Source organism: Chlamydotis macqueenii, chromosome 1 (assembly GCF_036417535.1).
Source record: "Chlamydotis macqueenii isolate bChlMac1 chromosome 1, bChlMac1.mat, whole genome shotgun sequence".
In the NCBI taxonomy this organism is placed as follows: Eukaryota; Metazoa; Chordata; class Aves; order Otidiformes; family Otididae; genus Chlamydotis; species Chlamydotis macqueenii.
In genome coordinates, this window is record NC_141556.1 from 25,890,675 (window position 1) to 25,913,497 (window position 22,823).

Below are 22,823 nucleotides of genomic sequence, written 5' to 3' on the forward strand. Positions count from 1 at the left end.
CGCCAAGCAACAAGTTCAAGGGGTGGGTGGGGGAAAAAAAAAAAAAAAACCAAACGTAATCGCGCCTGGCAACTCGGCGGAGCACGTCCGTTCGGGCGCAGATCCTGCGGCGCGGGGCTGTCGTGAGGCGCGGCTGCGGCCGCTGCCCCAGCTCCCGCCGCGGGGCTGCTGCGGGGCTGCTGCGGGCGGCGGCGAGGCCCTGGCGCGGCCGGGGGCGGGCTGGGGGTGGGGGGGCTTCCCACTGCCTCCCCCGCGGCGGGCGGGCCATGCCGCCCTGCCGTGCCGCCGCCCGCGGGCCGGGGGGCGCAGGGGAGGGCGGCGGCGGGGCGGGCGAAGAGGGCATCGCTCCGCGGGCGGAACAAAGGGGCTGCGGGCGGCTGCGCCGGCGGGGCGGGCGGGCAGTGCCTGTGTGTGCGTGTGTGTGTGTCTGTGTGTGCGTGTGTGTCTGTGGGTGTCTCTGCGGGGCCGGGATCGCGCGGTCCAGCCCCTCCGCCGGCAGCGCCGCGCAGACCCTGCGGAGTTAGCGGCGTTTCGGGAGGGCTGGGGCGGCGGAGGTGGCTTAGGTGAGGTGGCTGGGGGGATTTCTGGAGACCGCTAGCTCCTTCCGAGGGGAGGGGGACGATTTACTGAAGGGAAGGGGGGGTGGGCACAGACGAAATGCCTCGGAGCGCAGTGTGGGGACGCTCTTCACAGCCCGCCCCGAGCCACTCGGAGTCCTCGCTGCCATAGCCAAACCGCTCTTACCGGCGCCGGGGACGGCGAGAGCTGGGACGGCTGCGGGAGCCTTTTCCTCCTCCTGTCCTTTCCGCTCCCGAGCAAAGCCGTCCCACTGCACCGCCCCCCTCCTCCGTTTTCCCGTCGCTAGGTGGCGCGTGGGTGACGGGAAGCGCGCGCCGGGCCGGGGCCGGGCCGGGCGGGACCCCCCACCCCGCGTCCCCCCGCTCCAGCCCCGCACCCCTCGCCGCTCCCCCGCCGCGGTGGCACCGCAGCATCCGGCGGGAAAAGCGGGAGCGTCATCCCTCGAGCTGTGCGTGCCGCTCCGGTAGCTCCGGCAAACAGCGGGAGCTGCCTGTAATTTTTTAATTGAGATTCTGAAAACACTCCGTGTCATCTTCACAGAGCTCGCATTACGATACCAGAGGTGTTCCTCCTCCTGGCTTACCTAACTCGAAACAAAAAAAAAATAACCCAAATATATACTGAAGCTTGAGAGGTAACCCTTCTGTATTTTATTAATATGCTCACCTTCAATATATGTTAGCGTCTGTTAAAGTTCCCATTAAAATGATGAACACTATCAGTACTGCCGTCCCTAAGGTGTTCCTATCAGAAATACTTGGAAGCATGGAGAGAAAAGGTTTAAAGTGCTTGAGTGCAATTCCTAACTTAGGAAAACTTGTGATGATGATTGATCCCATATATTGAATCACGTGAAATAAAATATCACATACAATAAAGGATACTTTCTGTATTTTTACTGAGTTTGTTGGTTTGGTTTTTTCCTAGCTGGAATGTTCAGATCATTATATCCTATAAATTAATCCATTAATTTGAAATTAGTTGGTCAGCTGTAGGTATTGAGCTTTCAATAATGGAGATACTCCTCTCCCATATGAAAGATTAGGGATTTTGATTTAGTGCTGCAGAAGGACTGTCCTGTAGCAATTAATAAAGCCCAATTCGTGGTCCTGTCAGCTCAACACTGAGACAATAATACAAGACTTCCTTTCCTGACAAATAATCAAAAGAGGTTTCATTTTCAGCTATCGATTCTTTTTGTAATCAATAACTGCTCTTATTTTTTAAAATGCTTAGCTTTACAGAAAACAGTTACTGCTTTCAGTTGCTTTTGTCTTTGCAGTTTTTCCAGGATGGAATTCTCCACTTGCAACAAACATTGCCCAAGTTTAGAGATGAGAAAGGGCTCCATTAAAGAATCACTTGGATTCTTGTTATAATCTTAAAGTTGTTTCAGAGACTTACACATTTCACCAGAAAATGGAAAAGAAACCAAACAAACCCTGTACATTTGGACAAGTGGGCATCAGGTACTGTTATAGCATTGTGTCTATTATAATCAGAAGTTTGAAACCAGTCCAGGTTCAAAGTCTTTTCTGACAACATTGACTATTTGGAAAAATGATCACTTCACCTTAAATTTTTGTGGATGGCCCGTGTATCAGAGAGGCGTCTTCCAGAAACAGTGTCTTGGAAGGAAAAGATGAAGAGGATACTCTATTACCTTCTTGTTCTAACAGAAAGTCCATTATTACACTACTGAGAGGTGATAACCAGGAGCTCAAATTTTCACAGCTTGTGCCTTGAGTTTAGTGCCTTGAAATTGTCTCCCTTACTTTGTGTATTTCAGAAAGACTAAATTCTGGTACATAAAGTGTACTTAAATAATCAGCTCTTCAGAAGTCGAAATCCTGCCTCTGACATCAGAATTAGCTACCAAGAGATTGATGTGATGCAACAGCAAGGATTATGACTTCAAGTAGGAATTAAGTAGCAGGGACTCAAATGAGACAGAAATCCTATTTTCAAGTGAAGAAAATAAATCCCAGTAATTGTAGGAAAAGAAGAAAATGGTACTAAAGGGAATGCACAATAGACTCTAATATGAGCTGTTTCTTAATTCTTTCTGAAGTCATGAGGCACAAAGAACGCTCTAAGGATTAAAGAAGATAACAGCTATGATGCATACATTTATATTAATGCATTTATTTTTTTCTTTAATATTTTTAGAAGCATTTAGAATGTTTGAAACCAAGAATTTTCTTTACAGACTGAATGTACATGTACATTTCCTCTTCCTAATTCCTCTAGTGTTAAGCCAGTGGTCTTTTCTTTTGCGAAAAAAAGCACCACAAATATTTAAAGCCACCTTGTAAGCCTTAACCTCTAGATTCAGCTATACATCTGACTTATTTCTTTCCTTCCTCTTTAGTCTAGAAGATAATTTCACAGTTCCTGCATTTTTGTGCTAATATTTTTGTACACTCACCAAATCCATAAAATCATGCGGAGATATCTGGTTTGTGAATATATGCTATTTTCCCCCTTCTGGATTAGTGAGAAAAGTGTGCATAAAAAAAGCCCATGTATTTATCTACTATTTGGTCAAACTGCCTTTTTTTTTTATTTATTTATAGGAACCAAAATTACTTATTCTTCTTCAAAATGCAAAAGTTTATTCCAGAATTCACTCTGGTTATTACTAGCAGAATATTTAACTGATCTGCCTCTTCTACCTTATATATTGCTTGTTTGAAGGTCAGAGAGCTTCTCAGTCTGAGCAAAAGAGGTTTGGGGTTTTTTGTGTTTTGTTTTGATTTTTTTTTTCAATAGAGGGAACATTCCTGAGACCTTCTAAGTATAAAAATTCTGGTATAAGGATTTCTACAGTGCTGATGACAGCCCCACTGAAGAACTGTGTCACGAGATTAAGAATGTGTCTCACAGAGGAAAATGTTTGGTTCTATAATGCAAATTTAAAAAAATAATGCTTTGGTCAAACATGCAATCAACACAAATATGTATAGTCATAGTCTGCAGTTTCCTTGACTTCAGAGATTTGTCTTGTCTAAATCTAGCTGCTTTTTGTATTATGGGCCAAATAGAATAAGTGGAAGGCTTTTGATACGGGCATAATTTTCTAAAGACAAAAAGCCATCTTTCTGGGAGTTTGCTGAAATAGGTTCAGGTCACTGCAGTGCAAGTGCTTGTCATGCTTCTTTCTATGGAGAAATTGATTGCTCTGGACATTAAAAAATGACCTCTCACTGGTCAAGGATTAAGACATACTGTGGGGGAAGTGCACAATATGCACCTTCTCTTTTAAATTCTGAAGCCAACCTGAGAGTGTGTCTAGCCATCACTAACCAAAAAAAGACCCTTATTTTTGTGGAAAAGATTTTTTTTTTTTGTGCATTTAGTGCAGATTTAGTGGATGGAAGAGGAAGGCAGAGCTATCAGCACTGTGGTTTCTTTTTTTCTTAAGGTGAGGTTAAGTCAATACTTGGAATAATCTCAAGAGATTCTCGCATTCTTCCAAAGAAGGAACTGGTTTGATCTCAAATATTTGTGCTTTATCTGCTCTAAACCAACAAATACTGATTTAACAATTAAATATGTTTTTCTTGATATACTGGATATTCTATAAAAGATTAATTCTATTGAACTATGTATTAGTCATATTAAGCTCTGGGAATTCCTCTTCAAATTAGTGATATTTTACCCATCAATGAAATGGTAAATAAAAAAATTTAAACTTTACTTTAGATAAATACGTATTTCTCATTTTGAATTCATGTTTTGGTTCATATAGCATCTTCAAAGGAATAGTTGTTTTGCCTATATAATGAGACCAAATTTCAACCAGTTTAGCTTTAGGCACCTGTACTACCTAATTAAGAGCCTACTCACCCTGACTTCCTAGAGTTGATAGAGAGAAACAACTCCAGAGAGCAATCCATCCTACCTACAGTCTCAATGTTATGAAGGCACGTATCCGTTGATGATAAGAGGGAGGCTGGGATAACTGTGGTCCTTAAGTTAGGAGTCTTGGGTACTTTGAATTAGGCAGGATGATCCTGAGACTGAAAGCTGAAACCAGTCTGCTAAGTCAATGGGAAAACTTCAAGTGTCTGTAAGGTAACATCCTTAGAAAGAGAAAGTAGGAGTGAATTAATGCAGAAAACTAATTAACCACCAGAGTTTATACTCCTGGTTGCACTGAAGCTCTTTGGAAAGTATTCTTTGACAAAGTTGCCTCTTGCTAGACTTACTCTGTGTCACTATTGCCACATTTCTAATCACATGCAGAATCTCCAGTATCATCAGATACCTTTCACTCCACAAGCACTTAAAAAAAAAGAGAAAAAACAGTTAGAACCCCTCTTAGAATGTGTAATATGGATTAGAAACACCCTCTCTTTATACTGAAGTGTGAGGTGCTAGTAAAGTACTTAGTTCTGACAAATCTCTGCGTCAGTGCATGACAACATGCTGCTGCACCTGGTTAGCTCTTTTAAGTATGTGGAGTTGGGTACTTCTGTTTGCCCTGTTTCTGTGCACTGATTCTCTAACATATGAGCCTCATCGTTTGCTTGAGCCATTGAGTAAAATATACATCAGACATGATTTAAGTTATTTTTTCTGATCTGGTTCTCAAAGACCAATGCACATAAAGACCATATTGCAGCAGCCAGACAATATCTCCAGAATTAACAGACTGTGATTCAGTCATGACTATTCCTTCCTATGTTTCTTCTTGATCCGGAAGAAAGCTTGGCTAAACTGAAGGACCGAAGTAGGTCAAAACATAAATAAAATTTATGAGTCCAGGTCATTTTAGTTAGGGCACTGAATCCTATTTTGCACATTAAACTGAAATAATTCAGGAAGTTCTCCGGTCTTACAGCAGTAAAAGGGTAAATCAGAGGAGAATCTCAGTCTCAGCAGGAAAAGAACTTGCCTGGAAATGTTTATCAGAGAGCTGCAACATCTGCTAGACAAGAACTGATTGATTCACAGGGAGTAACACTCAGAGGGACATGATCAGTCTGTGGTCCAGTGTAACCACAGATGAGACAGACTCCGCTAGCATGGTTACAAAGTTTTGGAGGATGCAATTAATTTTCTCAATCTGGGAAAGCTTGAGCCTTTCTGCTTTCAGATAAGGTTACTTTTCTTCTTTAAAAGTGTCCATAGGCAAAGGCCAAGGTAAAAAAAAAAAAAGTTAATTTACATTTCAGTAGCTTTCAGATTCAAAGAATATGAAGAATGTCCCGGAAGAAAATTTTCCCCCCTTCTCCTCAGGTTTAAGCTCCTTACTCCAGGTCATCCATAGCCCTGCCATCCTTGTCTATCTACTTTTACTTGGAAAAAGTTGCCTGATAAGTGAAATTATGAAATCTTTTCTCAGTGGAATTATGAAATCTTGGTTCAATTAATTTGGATGATATCTGGTAGAATAGGTGCCTAATATTGGCTAAAGCAAGAAACAGTTAGTGTCCTTTATATTTGCTTCCACTTTAATTAAGATGGACAGTAGTGCTAAAAATTTTGAAATTCTGGTAAATTTGTAGAAAAATGCAGATACACAACTTGGTAAAACTAATACTTTTTCAGGAGTTCCCATTCTAATTTTTCTTACCTCCATCTTGGTAATGGATTTTGACAGTGTTTTGAGAGTTATATATGAATTAAAATGTGATGCTCTTTAGATTATTTTTAAAGTTTCTTTATATATATTTTGCTAGCAGACCTTTCTCTGTGTTCTGTACTTCAGGAACTGTTTGCCTTAAAGACAACAGATTGTGTGGTAAAATGATTTATCAGCCAAAACAAAATAAAGAATATAGTGATTTTTGATTTTTTTTTTTACTTCACAGTTTTTTATTTAACTTTTTTTTTAAATTATTTTTTACTCTATAACATATTTGCAGCATGGCAATCTTTCAGTCTGTCTCCAAACTTTGCCATTTTAGATCTACTCCTTTTTCTTTGTGTTCCAGAAAATGTAGGGTTTGGATGTCAGCCACCTTCCTCTGTTCCTGCAAAAGCCTCAGAACGATCAATGGCTCCTTGCCTAATTAGTCCCATCTCTCTTACACTGCGAATCCTTTCTAAGCTGCTTTGTTACTAGATTGGCTCTGCTACTCAGTACCTTACGTGGAGGGTACCCAAAGAGAGGTAATACAGTTCTGACTGAGAGCGACTGGAATTGTGTCCTACCCGTTTTTAATGACTGGTTTCTGTTCCAGCAAAGCTTCCACCATTTCAAGTCTCAGTGGCTTTGTAAGAATCCTATATGAAAGAGATGAATATGTGCAAAAATATAGTTAATGGAAACAATGTGTCATTCACTGGCACAAATGCATACAGAACATTTTTCAGAAGTTAGTACATTTAATACATTTATTATCTGGCATTACAAATTACTTCCTTAGTCCAGCCAGCTCTTAGAAAAGGAAGAAACCTGAGGTCAAGCAGACTGACGTGAAGCTGGTAACTCTTCAGACCTGAGAATATCTGGAGAGCTGCCTGTAGGGGCACTTTTTATGCCAGTAATTGCTAATAGCCCCTGTACCACAGTTCAGAACAGGAAACAGAAACCTTCTTTCATGTTAGTGATTGCTTTCTCATTGCATAAATGGCAAGGAGAAAGCAGTCCTTTTTAGCAAGCCACTTCTCCAGCTTAGGGAGGAAATAAAATTTTTGTGGCATTCCTGGTGGCATTGCTGTAGTGAATGTTGAGTCCAAGCTTCCAATAGCAATAAAGGATGAAATAAAATGTCTTGCAGTCTGTCTACAAAAGTGAAACATTACCCATGATTGTTTGCATGAAGTCAATTTTAAAAGTCAAGCTGAAAAAAATAAAAATCAGAAAAGCTATTTTTTTTTCCTGGAACGTAAATGAGGTTAGAAGAGTGGATAGTTAACAGGTCCCAAGAAACATGTTAGTTAGACTTGATATCATGGTATTAGTGGATGTCATTTGGAAATAGCAGTCATAAAATCAAGAAGTTACAATGGAAAACTGTCCTAAATTCACTGGTCATTACGCTCTACATGCTTCCAAAATAAATATGTCACAGAGATACTTTAGACTTGTTCATTATTTAGCTTCATCAGCAAGTTAAACAAATATTTTATTGCTTGATAAACAATACTTCACCTTTCAGCACAGGTTATTCAGTTATAAGTTATGCTGCTAGGACAATCTGACAGCTTGCACAAAATTATTGTTGTCTGAGTAAAAAGTATGTTTCAGTGAAATCATACTTGCTTCATAAGGAAACTGTAGCTTTGTTTATCAGTTAAAAACATTGTTTTGCTATAGTATCATTGTTCATAAATCAAATAGCAAGAAAATACCTAATTTGAATTACAACCTTTTTAAAGCGAGATAATAAGGAACAAAATCATCACAATGTCAGATCTTTAGTTTCCTTCCGGTTGTGTACGTAGCGCTGCTCAGTCACTTGAAAGAACTGCTGTATGATATAACATAAAACAGCCTCCAGACTGCAGCAATTACAGTCTAGATATTTGACATACACCGTGTGAATGAAAAAAAAAATCTGTTCAGTCTAATTCACATTAAACAATATAAAGCAGAAGGGTGAAACACCAGGTAGTAGGGATGTATCTGTAAAAACGGCTTTGTTAGAAGAAAGAACTTGAAACCACTTGTGTAGCTCAAGGTCCCAGAATCAATGAGAGTTCTGTCATGGGTCAAAGTCCATTTGTGGCTTCTGCTCTGCTCTCGTCAGCCTCTGCAAACCGGTCATACAGTTCTCAATGAGTTTGGTCATCTAATTTTATCTGTTACGCTGAATGGAAATGTTATCTAGATGGGACATCAATCCTTCCAAACCTCATACTGTACTCTTCAATTCATCCCCCACTTATAGCAATTAGGACAGAAGATAATGTAACATGGAAAGCTTTAAAAAAAGAGTAGTACTGTGTGCAGCATAACTAATGATGTCTGGTTTCCCTTCTGTCTCTGATGTCTAAGAAAGGGTGATCTCATTAGCCTCTTTCACAACGAATAACAATAGGGTGTCTCTTCTCCACTGGCCGGTTCTCATAAAATTATAAAAACTGCTAATCTTTAGGCTCTTTACTCCTCCAAAATGATCTTAAAGAATTACTCTGAGTTTGACAGACAGACATACTGATGTGGGAAATGCTTGCATTCACTTAATTTAGGAAATCTACTCAATTGCCTAGAAAACCAGGCTACATATTGCCATCTCTCCTTATTTTGGTATGTTAATTCTGAGAAATTCTAGCCAGTTTACTGTAGAAAAGAGATATTTGGACACACTCTCTTCCAGTCTCTTTATTGTGGACTTCCACATTTCTCTTCCTGAAGGTGAAAGTCTGGTTACATCAGGCAGTTGTAAGAAATAGCACAAAGGTTGCTCTTGTCTGGTTGCCGTGCCCCTGAACTACAACAACTGAGAAGTGGGAATCCTTCTGCGACTTTTCCACATCTACTAATGTAAAAACTACTAACTAACCCAGCCGGAGGTGTTTGTAGATCAGCAGTTGAACAGCAGCTCTTTAGTGGCATATCCCCTGCTTAGACCCTGGTTCGTGTCAGCTTGAACACTTTGTAGCTTGTGAGGATCTTAAGAAAAAATTCTGTAGTAGACTCCTGTGTGCATGTTTATACATGCAGGTCTTATGCTACGGAGGTTTAAGAGAACATTATCATAAAAACCAAGCACAGTATAGGTTATTCATTATCACAATGATACTAAGAAGATGAGAGGAGTTATTTGGAGGAAGCAAAGGCCTTCAACTTGTGAAGGTCCTGGTAATTTTTGTGGCATTGTCCCAGTCCATCTCTTTGAAGTTGGGAATAGCCTGCAAAACACCCATTGAGAGCTGGTGTGGCAGTGAACTGTTGCATGGCAGTCCTGTAACATGCTTAAACGTCAGTAAAAACCATACTTGTGGGAGCCTGTTACTTGGTGCATTTTATATACTGGGGATTTGTCTGGCTGTCCTCAGGCTGGCAGAGACAGGCATGTAACACCTCCAGGTGAGTGCAAAAAAGGTCACAGAAGAGGAAGTTACAAGCAAGGTAATAATCTTTTTCTCCCCTGTTTTCCAGTGTATAACAACTAAATAGTCTTACCTTGTTAGTATTGCCTTGATAACAAATAATCTATGTGGTTCTTGTTTTGTATGATCTTGTTGCATTCTCTTATCACTGTGTACCACTTAAGACAGAACAAGAAAGTTTGAATGGAGATAGAGCTCAGTATCTCCAAGATAAAAGCTATCCCTGATCTCGGTAACGTGTAGAACTGGGAGAGCTGCAGTTTAAGAAGAACACATTTCCCTAAGCTGTTTCTATTCTATGAAAATATTGAAGGGAAACTCTTCTGTTGTTTTCCTCTGCCGTATCATTTTGTGGGTGGAGTCATTGGGCAATTTTTCCTGCTTTTTAGTGTGTCATATTTTCAGTGACATTTTATAAATGTTTAAGTGCATTCAGACCTTGAAGACCAGAGGGTGAATGAGCCATCTTTAAATATGGCAACAATTTGAACTCTCATTGCGGGCATTAGGAACCTAATTTTGAGCTAACGGTGAGCACCTTCTGCAAGTGCTGCAGTTCTTATTTACCACCGAAGAAGGTGGGTCACGTTAATTATTAAGCCCTTGTTTGTCCTTCTTATTAACTTTAGCACCATCAGGAGGAGGTCCTGTATGAATTATGTATCTATTTTTCCTTATGCTGCCAAATGGGTAAAATGACAGTTCAGAATGCAACTGCCTATGTGTAAATGGCTTTTCTTAGTCAGCATCAAGATGTATTGATCCGTGATGCACTATAAAAGTTATATATGTTAATGTTTCAATCATTAAATTGGTATAATACCTGACAAGATAATTATCTTTTTAACTACTATGTACAGTATTTTAAAAAATCTAAATAAGGCATGAAATGTGTAGCATTTTAACATTTAAAATACAATAAAATCACACAAAATTGTAGTTACAGAAAAAAAAATCCCGGTGAAAATGATTGTTAAACAACTTAATGATAGCATACTTACTAGAATTAATTTGCCATATATGAAACACTTGCCAATGATCAGACTCTGTGTTTTGCGTGCAATATTAAGCAGGAAAATGCAACAAGGAGTGATTTTACTGTTGCAAGCCACATTCACTCCAGTTTACACTGTTGCACTTCTGATTAAATCCATGGAAACAAATGGATTTAGTAAGATTTAAACTTGTGTAACTAGGAGAATTTTAATACCTTTACTTTTGTTCGTGCATCATGACAAATGGTTATTTCAAAGGTAGAACTAATGGTTAATATCATTTGTGTCACTGAATAAATCATTCTACTATGAAAGAAGCACTTTTTCAACTGTAAATATTCTCCTTTTCCCTTTTCTTTGACTAACAGGAACAAAAGGCAATAAATAATTAATTTTTTTTTTTTTAAAGATACAGTGTCCAATCATAAGTGTGCCTGCCTTTCTTTTGAATTAGTAATCTCCTACTATGTTTCATTACATATGGAAAGTTCAAATATAGTATATGATTAAACTCACTCAACCTTTCAGGAAATTACAAAATCCAATGTTATGTTTGAATAATAGATATTTTGCCATTTGGTTTGGTGGAATGTAAATATCATGACTCTAAGTAAAATAGAAATGACATAAGGAAAAAGTTGTACATGTGTAAACTCGTACAGAAAAGTAAGAAATGTACATGTCCGTGTCATTTTAAGCTTGATCTAAAAAAAGATTTCTCTAGACAAGTACATTTCTCATGGTAAAACTGTAAAGATAGATAAATTGCAGCTGTTGCTTTCTGTTTTTCCTTGTTTTGTTTTGTGTTGCATTGGATATGTAGTTGACAAGCTGGTAATTTTTCAAATAAAAGAATTTATGGTTGATAGTAGAACTGTAAATGTTTTGTTTGTTTGCTTTTTTTTTCCAGTACACTGCCTGAATAGAAAAATTAAAAAACATGAAAACACTGTTGTATGTTGGCCCAGAGCTAAAATTCATTGGTTATGCCATTGAAAGAAAAGAATGAAAACAAATCAACTCATTCATAAAATTTTTTTAGAAACATTTCAATTTGGGCTTTTACATTATTTTTAAAATTTTCCCTAATTTTGGCATTTAACAAAGCAAAAAGTAGTTGCAAAACAAGAAAAAAAAAGCCTTACCTAAAAAATGTCGAAAACCAGACTTTCAGATTTCCCCTTTCAGCCAAAACTATTGAAAGTTACTTCAACTCAAGGGCTGGTTTTTTTCAGTAAATAGACTGTGGTAAAAAAAAAAGGTCATAAAACACAGATTTTCTATTTTCTGTAGACCTTTGAAAACATATTTATTTATTTAGACTGTGATATTGTTTTCTCTGGTAAAGTGAATTTTTAATTTATATCCTCTCTTTGGGTTCTAGTCTGTAGTGACAGCTAATACAAAATTTGCTCTCCCTGTAAGTACCATGAGCTTCAGCAGGGTTTTATGTGGGCACAGGGATGTTGAGTACAGAATTCTTACTGAAGGACCAAGGCCTGGTTTTAAAATTCATGATTCCCATGTGGAAACATGTCCACACAGTGAGTGTCGTCTTCAGAAAGGAACCTGGAGGGTATGGTAGCCAAGTGAAAACTCCATAGTTACTTGAAGCAAAATGTACATGCTTACCTTGCAACTTTATGCTATGCCGATCAGTTAAGTTTGTAATTGGGAAAGCTAACATTTTTTTAGGCTTTGATCCTCCCAGTAATTGCATACATGATTAATGTTACACTCTTGGACAACTGTTTTGACCCTGAAGAGCCATGCGGAACATCAATATTAGTTCCTGAATGGTTGTGTGTAAACTTACTTTGTCTTGGACACTATTTACCTCTATTTTTTTTGTACTGGCTGAGTATTTTATGTGTTACAGTACGACTAATATATGTAATAGGCTAATAAGAGTTCTGATTATACTTCTGTAACTCTTACTCCTTGACATAAAATCTTTCTCCTACCATATAAGTAAGATTAGTTTGTTATCTGTAAGTAAACAAATGCTTAATTAAATCTCCCACCGTGATCGAAGTAGGCTAAATATGTAGAGTCTCAAATGCAATTTGAGCGTAAATCGTAAAAATTAAACACTCTTGTCCATATGCTGCTGCCTCCCGTTAACAATACACCTGTATCTAACAGAAAAGATTGCCTTACTGTATTATTCAGGAGAACACATATGACAAAAAACCCACGTTTACTACTATCGACTCTAAAGAACAGCTTTTATTACTAGTGGCAATGGGAAATCCTAATGATATTTAGTGCTGTGTATTGTGTATGAACTACTGAATTATTGTCCAATGAATCTTTGAGCATTTGATGTGTACAAATATTAACAATTCTATGAGATCAGTAAGCAAAAGGTAATTCTTGGGATGACGTATGCTTATTTGACGGTATTGCAAGGTTATAATGAAGACTGTTAGCAACATGAAGTGTTACTCAGAGTTAGTGAGGAATCAGCCCCAGGAAGGAACCTGAAGAGACTTCCAGAAGCTCTCTGAAGGCACATTGCAGGGAGGGATGCATCTCACCTAAGTTTAACCATCTAAAAATTAAGAATTTATGCTAAGATATTATTCTAAGCTCTTTTTATTGTCAACAGAGAAAGACAACCAATTGCATCTCATCTTTACTTAAAGTATCTTTCAGTATATTCTTCTTTACTCTTAGTATTTGGAATACTTTTACATAAAAGAATAATAGGAAAATAGATGCCAGGATATATCTGTGAAGGCTTTTGGCATCAAAGGTGGTTCTGTGAGAGCAAGAAAACATCCTTAAAATACTCCTTACCCTGTAAGGCATACAAAAGGTCATGGACTGAAAAGTAAAACATGGCCTCACAATTGAAATAGTTCACAGATGTGCTGTAAAGCTGTTTATATCATGTGTCCTAAGTCAACATCTGTTCCATGTCATGTAATCACTATTAGATATGCTATTGCATGAAGCTTCCATGCATTTAACACAGTGTAGAAAAAGGAAACTACAATTGTCTTTTATAGGATTAAATTGTACATCTGATCCTTTTTGTTCCAGATGTCAATACACAAAAGTCATATCAGAGACACAAATGCAGAACCTCATACATAATTTTAATTCCTTACCCGGTGCTGTGGGTTACAGATCTGGAAATTCTAGCATCTAAAATCTTCTAAAAGTAGATTTCTTTCTCATTGCTTTTAAATCCAGTACTGTTAATAGTAAACATTTTGCTGAGTTATTTTGGAATACTCTGTGTGAGAACTAAATGAATTGCAAATTCTTTGTACAAAATGACGGAGGAAGTTCAGCATTTCACGGCAGGTGAAGAGCATGACACACATACTGACTTTCCATCTGTGGCTGCATACCTAAACTGAAAACTAGGCAGCAAGCAACAGCTGAGAAGACGAAGTGTGATGTGCATTTAATTTCACCAAGAGAACTGTCACATGCCACAAAACACATCAACTCCTACTGCAAAATAACTATTTTATGTAAATGTATATATATACACATATATATATCTACTCACACATATATTTCTTTTTTATATATATACACACACACATATATATTGCTTGTTTAGATAGATTGTATTTCTTCATTATAGAGACAATCTTGTGTGACTGTAACAGCTGTACAATTTAGGTATATGGTACTGTGCATGTTTTGCAGGTGCCAAATGACAAAAAAAATCTATATGAAGTCTGCTAATTTTCTAGTGCACAGAAATCCCTCATTACATGGAGACTAAAAAAAAAAAGGAACATATTGAAATCTATGTATCTATTTGCTTTTTAAACAACCAGTCTCTCAATAAGAAATAATAAAAAGACTGTGCTTTTGAAGAGTCTGAAGTGCTTTACGCTTTGTTGCTCATTTCTGAGTTGTGCTGACATTAATAAAACCAACAATGATACTGGTGCAAAAACAATGGCAGAAATAAAAAGTTTTTTATTTTAAGCTTCATTGAAAAGAAAAGAACAGAACATTAGTCAAACAGGAGCAATCTGTGATTAGCAGAACTTAAAATGTCATCAAAATTTAAAATAATCATACTTCAGCTGTTGGTGGATCACAGGAAGGCTAAATTTATTGAAACAAGAGATTAAAAAAAATGTAATTTATTACAGCGAGAGGCAAAATGTATTCTAAAGGTGAAATAGTGCATGTCCCCCCAGACTTTTGCCAAAATTGGTGCAACATGGCTGTGGTCTATTTTATGCTCAGATTTCAGATCCTATGGCTGTCCAGTGATTTGCCACATTCATGGTAGAGTAACAACTATAAAGCAGCTAAGGGGCTTTCTGGAGGTGCCTGATGTATACACCTGGCAAACGCTTGCAGTAGATCCTGATTTTTGCCCGTTGCGATCACTTTTCCTTGTTTTCAGGCAGGCAGTGCACACACGTTAGTAGTTCATTTCTCTGGCGAAGGCTGCTGCTGGGTGATGTGAAGAGTCCTTCACCAGCTGAAGGACCTGAAAAGGAAAAAAGTGCAGAAGGGACTTCATTTCCCAAGAGTAATGCTTGTCTCTTTGCTTTGTACCCAACACTTGGAGAAAAGATGCTGGAAATCTTATCAGTGAAGTTCCTGACCAGATCACTTTTTCATGGATAATTGGGAGTGAAGAGATAGAGAGTCCTGAGGAGGAAAAGGAGAACAAAATGGACTTCAAGGCACATAAGCCCACAGGGGAGAATGGGCAAGGAGAGAGATGGGAAAGGTTCCTTAGTGGGGTAGGTAAATGCCCAAATATGAGTATAAAGAAAGACAGACCATTCAGAAGTCCAGCTTAATGAGATCACCTAGAACCTCTTTTATGGTAAAGAATATATGCCAGCTTTCAGAAGAAAAAAAAAGGAAGGAATTGTGCACAAATTTTTGTTGTTATCACAGAATTTAAAAAGCCGACTCTTCTTGCTTTGATGATCTAAAACGTATTTCATAGCTTCTCCTAAACCCAATCTGTCTTGCTTGGATTAAAAACATGTCACTCTCATTTTGCATTTATGACAGTGTAGTTAGTTAGTGGGGAAGTGTATCACCGCCTTCTCCTCTTAGTTTCTGCAGGCCTCGAGTAAATATAGTTGTGTTCTCCTTTTCTTTTTTCTGTGTATCAGGAGGAAACAATGCTATGCACTCACTTTGTGGAAAACTGTCATGTACCATTATGTGAAAGATGGTTATCTTCTGACAATCTGAATGAAGACACTGAAAAAGAACTACTTTCGTGAAATAGAAATTCTCACCTAGTTTATCTAATTGGATATGCAAGCTCCATTTTATCAGTAACAAGAATTGTCATTGAATGGTTTTCACACTAGTTGCCCTAAGGATGAAATGGCAATCAGAGACGTTGTTCATTCTATTTGGGCTTCTGAGTTGTCATGCAAATCAGTATGCAGGTATAGTCTGAGGATGAAATGAATAACCTCAGTGATGAAATGAAACATGAAACTCTCATTTGAACCTTTTGGTGCTGCTGTACTGAGCCTCATTGCCTAAACAACAGCATGCATATTATTACCATAAACATTTGACATTGTCTAGGTTTTGTAATGCTCCAGTAGGGAGTTTGCTGTGACCTTATTGTGTCTTTATATTTGAAGACTTGAACAACAGTTTTGTCTTCACTGCAGCCATTCCATAATTGTATCTCTCAAAAAAATTTCTGAACTTATTGTTTAGAAAGGGGCAGTTAATAGAAGACTTTAAAGGAAATTCTATTATTGTTTCATTTGGTGTACATTTTTATACACAGTGTATCTATACATGCATATATGTATATCTATGATTTAAATATGCATTTACATTTGTATACATGGAAGAGTTTCAGAAAGGTCAGGGGTCTACGTTTCTCTTCTTCCCATTCCTTTTCCAGGAAGACTTTCAGCCCTTAAAAAAATCTAAACTAAGTTTCCAGCTCTTGATGCACAAAAGAAGGAATACTTACAAGCTCCCTTTTTGTAGATGCGTATAGCTAAGCAGATAATGAGGAGTGAAATCTGCAAATATTTATTTAAATGAAACATTGAATTTTCCATGGTAATGTTCTAACTCGTTTTGTGCTCACTTTTGCAAGAATATCCTAGGAAATTAATTTACTGAGAGGCTGCTTAAAATATGTATTGTTACTGAATAGTGGATGATACCAGTGAAAGTCATACTTGGAGTTCTAATATGCAATTATTGAAAATGAACAATAAGCTATTAGTTCTAAGCTCCACTCTGCCCTGCAGAGAACAAAAAAGAAAATGTGACTGCTGCTTATATGCTAGCTGCACTACTTTGCCTGTAATCTCCTGCTCTTCTTGTACAGTTATAGTCGCACAGCATCATCAACAAATACGTAGTTTGTTCCTACAAACATTTTATGTACTTGTAACTTAATGCATACTCAAAAATGGTCTTATCATATGAACGAACATGGGCTGAAATATTTGTAGAATGGGAAATTTATGAAACCAGACTTGGCGTGACATTTGTATTCTCGTAGATGATAAAGCACATCAAACAAAAGACTTCTTATTTCTGTTTACTACAGATAAATAATAAAAGATCAAAATCAAATTAATCTTCAGTCTTTCCTGTTACTTCGCGCTTGTAGTAAACTGCTTACTACACTATTACAAAGCATATCTGCAGACAGAATTTGGCTAATGTTAAAGAATAAAGAAATGGTATTATTATATGATGAATCTTTAAACTAATCTCAGCCTTCTGTTCAGAGGTGTACCATGTAGTATGTAAGATACCCATGCTGTTGCTGCTTGCCTTGTGAACGTTGTGAACACCCAGACCCAGGCCTATGGTCTTTGGTGTATGCAGCAGAGAACCACAGTTCCTCAGGTGCTCTATAGCCCGCATGTCAACCTGGTTGGGTCATAAATCTGCAAATACAAGTGTCTGTACACCAAGGGGTGGGTCATCATGTGGAGATTTTTGCTCAAAGGACTCCAGCAAGGAGCCAGGCTACATAGATGCAAGGTATATTGTGGCCTCTTGCTCACCTTGAATGATCCAGTGTGCCATTGCCTCATGCAGCTGAAAGGAAGATGCTTTTTCACAACTATTCAAAAAAGAATAAAGGAAGCTATGTTCAGCAAATAAATTATTAACTCTGAATTATTCCCTCAGCTCTATGGCATAGTCATTGCTGCCCCAGTTTTCCATCTTGCATATGAAGCATAAAATATCATTCCTGTCCTCAGAGCCTGTTCTGATAGAAATTGGTGAGATGGCTGAAGTCAGAATTGGGCCTTACGAGGTAGCATATTTCAGCAAATAACATCTAATTTTGCAATTTTATTTTTTTCAAGATCTTGTTCTGTTTCTCTTGAGATGAAAGGAAGACTTGCCAGTGACATAGAGGTGAGGAAGAATGACCCTGCAGTTTCTCTGACATGGAAGGATCTTAGATGCACACATCAACAACAAATCATTCACGCTTGGTACATATATGGTACAGTGGTCTCAACATAAACTTTTACCCCTTTTAGCTGCTTGCTTACAGGAGTTTGATACGGCTCAGCAGTGTGACTTTTCACAGCAGTCAAAGGGCTCAACAGGAACCTGTGAGACACCTACGTCAACCAATGCAGAGATTTTACTGGCTAATACACTGTAGTGCTGAGCCTTACATAAGTGAGTATTTTTATTTAAATAAATGTAGTTTTACAAAGTAACCCAGATGTTTTGAGGATAAATTAAACTTCATTACTGTCTTGAGTCATATCACTTGTCCCAGCTCATTCATAGCAGAAATTTGTCAGGGCCAAAAGCACTTTGCTCTTTTATTACATATCTGTTCAACAATAGAGCTCATTATCTCTGTCTTGCAAATATGGAGAATGAAATAAGAAAAGGACATGATCTTCTGAAAATAGGACAGTAAAGCAGAGTAAGAAGTTAGATTTGTCTTGGTATCATCTGAGCCTCAAATCAGTTTCTCTCTGCTAGAGAGTATGTGTTTCCAGAGTGTCTGCTTGTGTATCTCTATCTGTAGAGATACATCCCTGTACAGCTACCTCTCTGTATAACTCTTTTTAGAAGTAAAACAGGTGTTTTTCTAAATAAATGTTATAACATTTGAGGTGGTGTGTAGGTTCAGTAATTATTATTGAGAACAATATTAACACTGTTTGTTAGTGATTAGGAGCACAGAGACTGGAGAATAAAGTAGATGTATGAATTATTTTGGAGGAAAAGCTGTTCAATTATGCAGACACCTAAACACATACATCTGCCTGGATAAAAGCATCTTGTATTGAACTTTTTCAGTGTAACAGGGGAAAAGTTCGCTTTATTAACAAAAAGTATTGGCTGAAAACATAGTAAAAATGTCAGTCTATTAGGGTAGTTAGAAATCCATCCACTGTAGAAATTTTTTTTTGAAATTTATTAATTCTGAGGAACACAAGAATATTAAGAAACTGCCAAGGAATAAATCACAGAGTACATATTTTTAAGTCAGCTATGGAGTGAGATGTTTTGACTGGATGTTTTCTTGTGTGAGGCTTACTATTCAGTAATTACTACAAGAATTGGGAATTTCTTTCATGTTTCTGTGAAAATAAAATGTAGGTCTAGAGTTGCAATTAGCTTCCAATGATTATTTCTCTTCTCTATAAATTTAAATAGTAACATAAATATTTAATGTAATTTAATTAAATAGTTTAATGTAAATATAAACTTGTATTTTACATGTATAAGATTTTAAAAGTCTGCAATATGCTGATGCTGATGGTTAATTATAATCATGGTTCTCTCTGCCTAGGAAAGTATATATGGGATGATCAACCTGCAAAAGCATCTTAAATCAGCTGATCAATGGATGCTCTGTGCAGAGACGCGTATTACACCATACTGATCACTGATATTGGACCTGAGTGAAACAGTCATCTGTCACACAGTCTTGGCTCCGGGTGCTTCCTGAGCAATTCAGAAGGCGAGAAAAACAGTGCCAAATCTTCATTTCCCATATTGACGTCTTCCACTCCCACAGCAAAGCAGATGGAGGTACCAGCTACATCACGTGCTGAAGAGCAAGCCTGTTCCCTTGGTGCAGTCTGTGCAAGTCTGATCAGATGCCGTTCTTTTGGAGGCCAGGAAACAGAAAACAGAAATTTTGCATTGACTGGAACTTCCTCAGTGTATGAGTATGGAGAGCAACCAATTTAAATAAGATGTCATAGATATGTAGGCTAATAAAAGCTAGTACATACCTGAATTTAGCCTTCATACTGATCCCATTATGTCCTTCCTACTGGCTCATATGGTCATCCCACAGCCTATTTGGAAAGTCATTCCACATAAATGCTCTCTATTACATGAGGTGCAAAGCAGGTTTGAACTTGGCTCTTGGCAAATACGTTATTAAATTCCAGGGAAAAATGCCACTGAATAGCCAAGTATCACTCACTATACTTTTTTTAAGATCCTTTTTTAGGCTTTTTGTGTATTCATTCTTCTGCTCTTATCCTATTTCTCTTTATCTGGATTTCACAGATTTTTTTTTTTTTTTTTTATTTCAAGCAAGCCAGAAGCAGAACAAGAAGCAAATTCACTCAAGGCTCAAGCTTGAGATCATTTTGCAGTTAGGGATTTATTGCAAGGATTTTGGATTTATCCAGCTTGACACTAAACACGGAAATGTCTCTAGCTCTATTCTTGCAGTGTGACAAAGAGAAATCCTCTCCCAAAATGAAAACTCTGAGGTATTCAAGGTTGCTGTTATGTTTTCCCAGACTCTGCTTTGTGACTTAGTTTTTGGCCAGCAAAAATCCTCTTTGTTTCTCTTCTTTGTGAGTTTAATATCCTTTATAAGTGAAGGGCCTAAATGGGTTTAGTTGCCTCATTTAGTTCCCAGGTAGTCAGCATTTTCATGAGCTGTTTCGGTATCCTGTCTGGGACCTGAGCTTCCAAAGTGGTGCACTGGAAATATGTGGCATGATCTGGAGGTTACCAAAGTACGCTTCAGTAATTGTGGGTTAAATACTACCTGAAGATTTAGATTAAGCTTCTAGAGTAACCCAAAGGGTACAGTTGCACTATCCAGAAGAGGACTTACTTGTGAAGGTTTTTTTAGTGCCAGTTTTCTTATTTGTAAAAAACTAAATTGGGGACCTATTCTTTTCCCAGATATTCCAGGATAAACTGACCTTAAAGGAATGAAACTGAGATCAATAACTGAGACAAGAATTGGGTCTTATCCTCCAGTTTGAATATATTCCTGTAGGTGAGTATGTGGCTTTGTAGGATTTTTTTTGGTAGTGTTTTAGTATAGTTGACATAAGTCCTTTGACTAAGTGTGTAGGGGCATTCATTGGTTGTGGATACTGTTAGGGTATATTTTCCTAATGCAGTCAGCAAAAGCAAGTTCAAACATGATCTGACTAACCAGTCTAGAAAGTGTGTACACGAATGCTTGATGAAACGGGAAAAATACTACCCCTGCATGTTGTGAAGCAGATCTGTAGAAGCTACTACAAATGAAGCAGTCCTTACGAGATGTAGCTCTGTTATCTGTGTTTAGGGAATGCCAGTAAATGTCAGCAGCCTCTCTCCCAAGGAGATCTGAGTGAGAATAAATTTTCCTAGCCCGAAAGTATAGTTACAATTTTTTTTTTTAATGAAGCAATAAAATCAAATTATGATCTTGCAGCACCTTGTAAGGCAGTTTTTTAGAGATTTGCAAGATTTATCCTCCTTCCTTGTTCTACCCATGTTATATATCTATGGTCAAGACATTTGTTTGCATGTGGAAGAGTGGCCCTCAGTTGTTCTGAGGCAAGTCAGGAATTTGAATCTGAATGCTCTGACAGCCTGGGGCTGCTGCAGTTGTTAATTGCAAATTCTAACTATTCAGTTAGGTGGGCTTTTGAATCCTCCTTTTCCCTGAGCACTGTAACTGGAAACCTCTAAAGTCAGTCTCTAGTCTCCCTGGCCAAATAAGAGCTACCCAAAGTGCGGTGCTCCAACAGAAAGACTTGTCAAGTCCTGATCACCCAGCTATTGCAGACCCACCTTGTCTTAAAAGCACATCCCACATGAAGCCTCATGGCTTTCTCATCTGAGATACTTTTTAGTGCAAAACTGCTAAGCATCACTCGTTCTTTTCAACATTAATACATTCTCCTATTCCACGCGTCTACAGAGATGCACAGCAAATTTGTGTATTATCAATGCGTAAGAAAACATTCCTCCTTCTTACCCCAGATTCCCTTTACCTGAGGGTTGGCTTTAAAAGTTCCTTTTCCTTCCAAAGTGTTCTTTCACAGAGGCATCAGTCTGTATTTGGAAAAACTTAGGTCTGGATCGAAAGGGACAGACTGCAACTGGAAGTTTACAGATGAGGTAATTCTCATTTTGAAAAAAGAAAAATAAGAGACAATAAAAAAGGCCAAATTATAGAGTAGCTATAGGCTATGTAATAGTTACAGAGCATCAATACATAGAGGGCTCAGATGCACCAGTTTTCTAACATGTTTATGATGTCAGAAAGATTTAAGATACTAACTAAGCGATAAAGTAAATTTGAAGTTGTGTATTTCCTGGCAACTAATGACTGAACGTTGGATCTGAAACCCCATTAAAAGGCTTGTCATTTTACCTCTCTTGTCATTAGCTGACAAAAAGAGGTTGAAATTCTATTTTAAATGACAGATATCTAAAAATATAGAGAAAACTAATCACTTTTAAATATTTTGCTTTTATTACCAAATTAAAATTGTATCCTTCCATTCAAAGCTCTGGCCTGCATCGTTGCCTTTGTTTCTTATTATATTACTCTGTGGAAGAAATAGGCATCATGCTTCTGCCAGTGAAATTCTCTGAACCAGTTCCCCCAAGATTTTAATAGCATCTGATTTACTGCATTTAGTGATCCTCTGTAGGAACAAATGGATGAAGTGCTTTATAGTTTTAACTTAGCTCCACTTCTCTCTGCCTTTAAAACCCTAAACCCTTTTTTGTCTAGGGACACAGACCAGCAAACCAACCACAGTTCAGAAGAGATTTTTCCAGACAAATGAAATATCTCAGAACTATTTAAACCGAGACCTTAAATGGCGGTGATTTTGTACTGTGAAGCAGAGGGCCAAATGCCTAGCACATGGAATTCAGCATAGTACTACTGGCTTCATTCAAAATCAGTAGAACTCCTCTCATTTGTATTAAATGAGGGTTTGACCCAGGGCTTTCTGTGGAGAACTGATGGTCTTCCTGTGCATATTTAAGTTTTGA

At 38.0% G+C, this 22,823-nt stretch overlaps 1 long non-coding RNA gene across 1 annotated transcript; it reads left to right on the forward strand.

Annotated features, from left to right (window-relative positions):
- The first annotated feature begins 1,117 nt into the window (after nt 1–1,117).
- Nucleotides 1,118–19,809, forward strand: LOC147601989 (uncharacterized). Its single transcript, XR_015257557.1, has 4 exons — nt 1,118–1,213; nt 1,862–2,048; nt 17,922–18,042; nt 19,357–19,809. It is a non-coding gene; the product is annotated as an uncharacterized LOC147601989 (long non-coding RNA).
- The last annotated feature ends 3,014 nt before the right edge of the window (nt 19,810–22,823 follow it).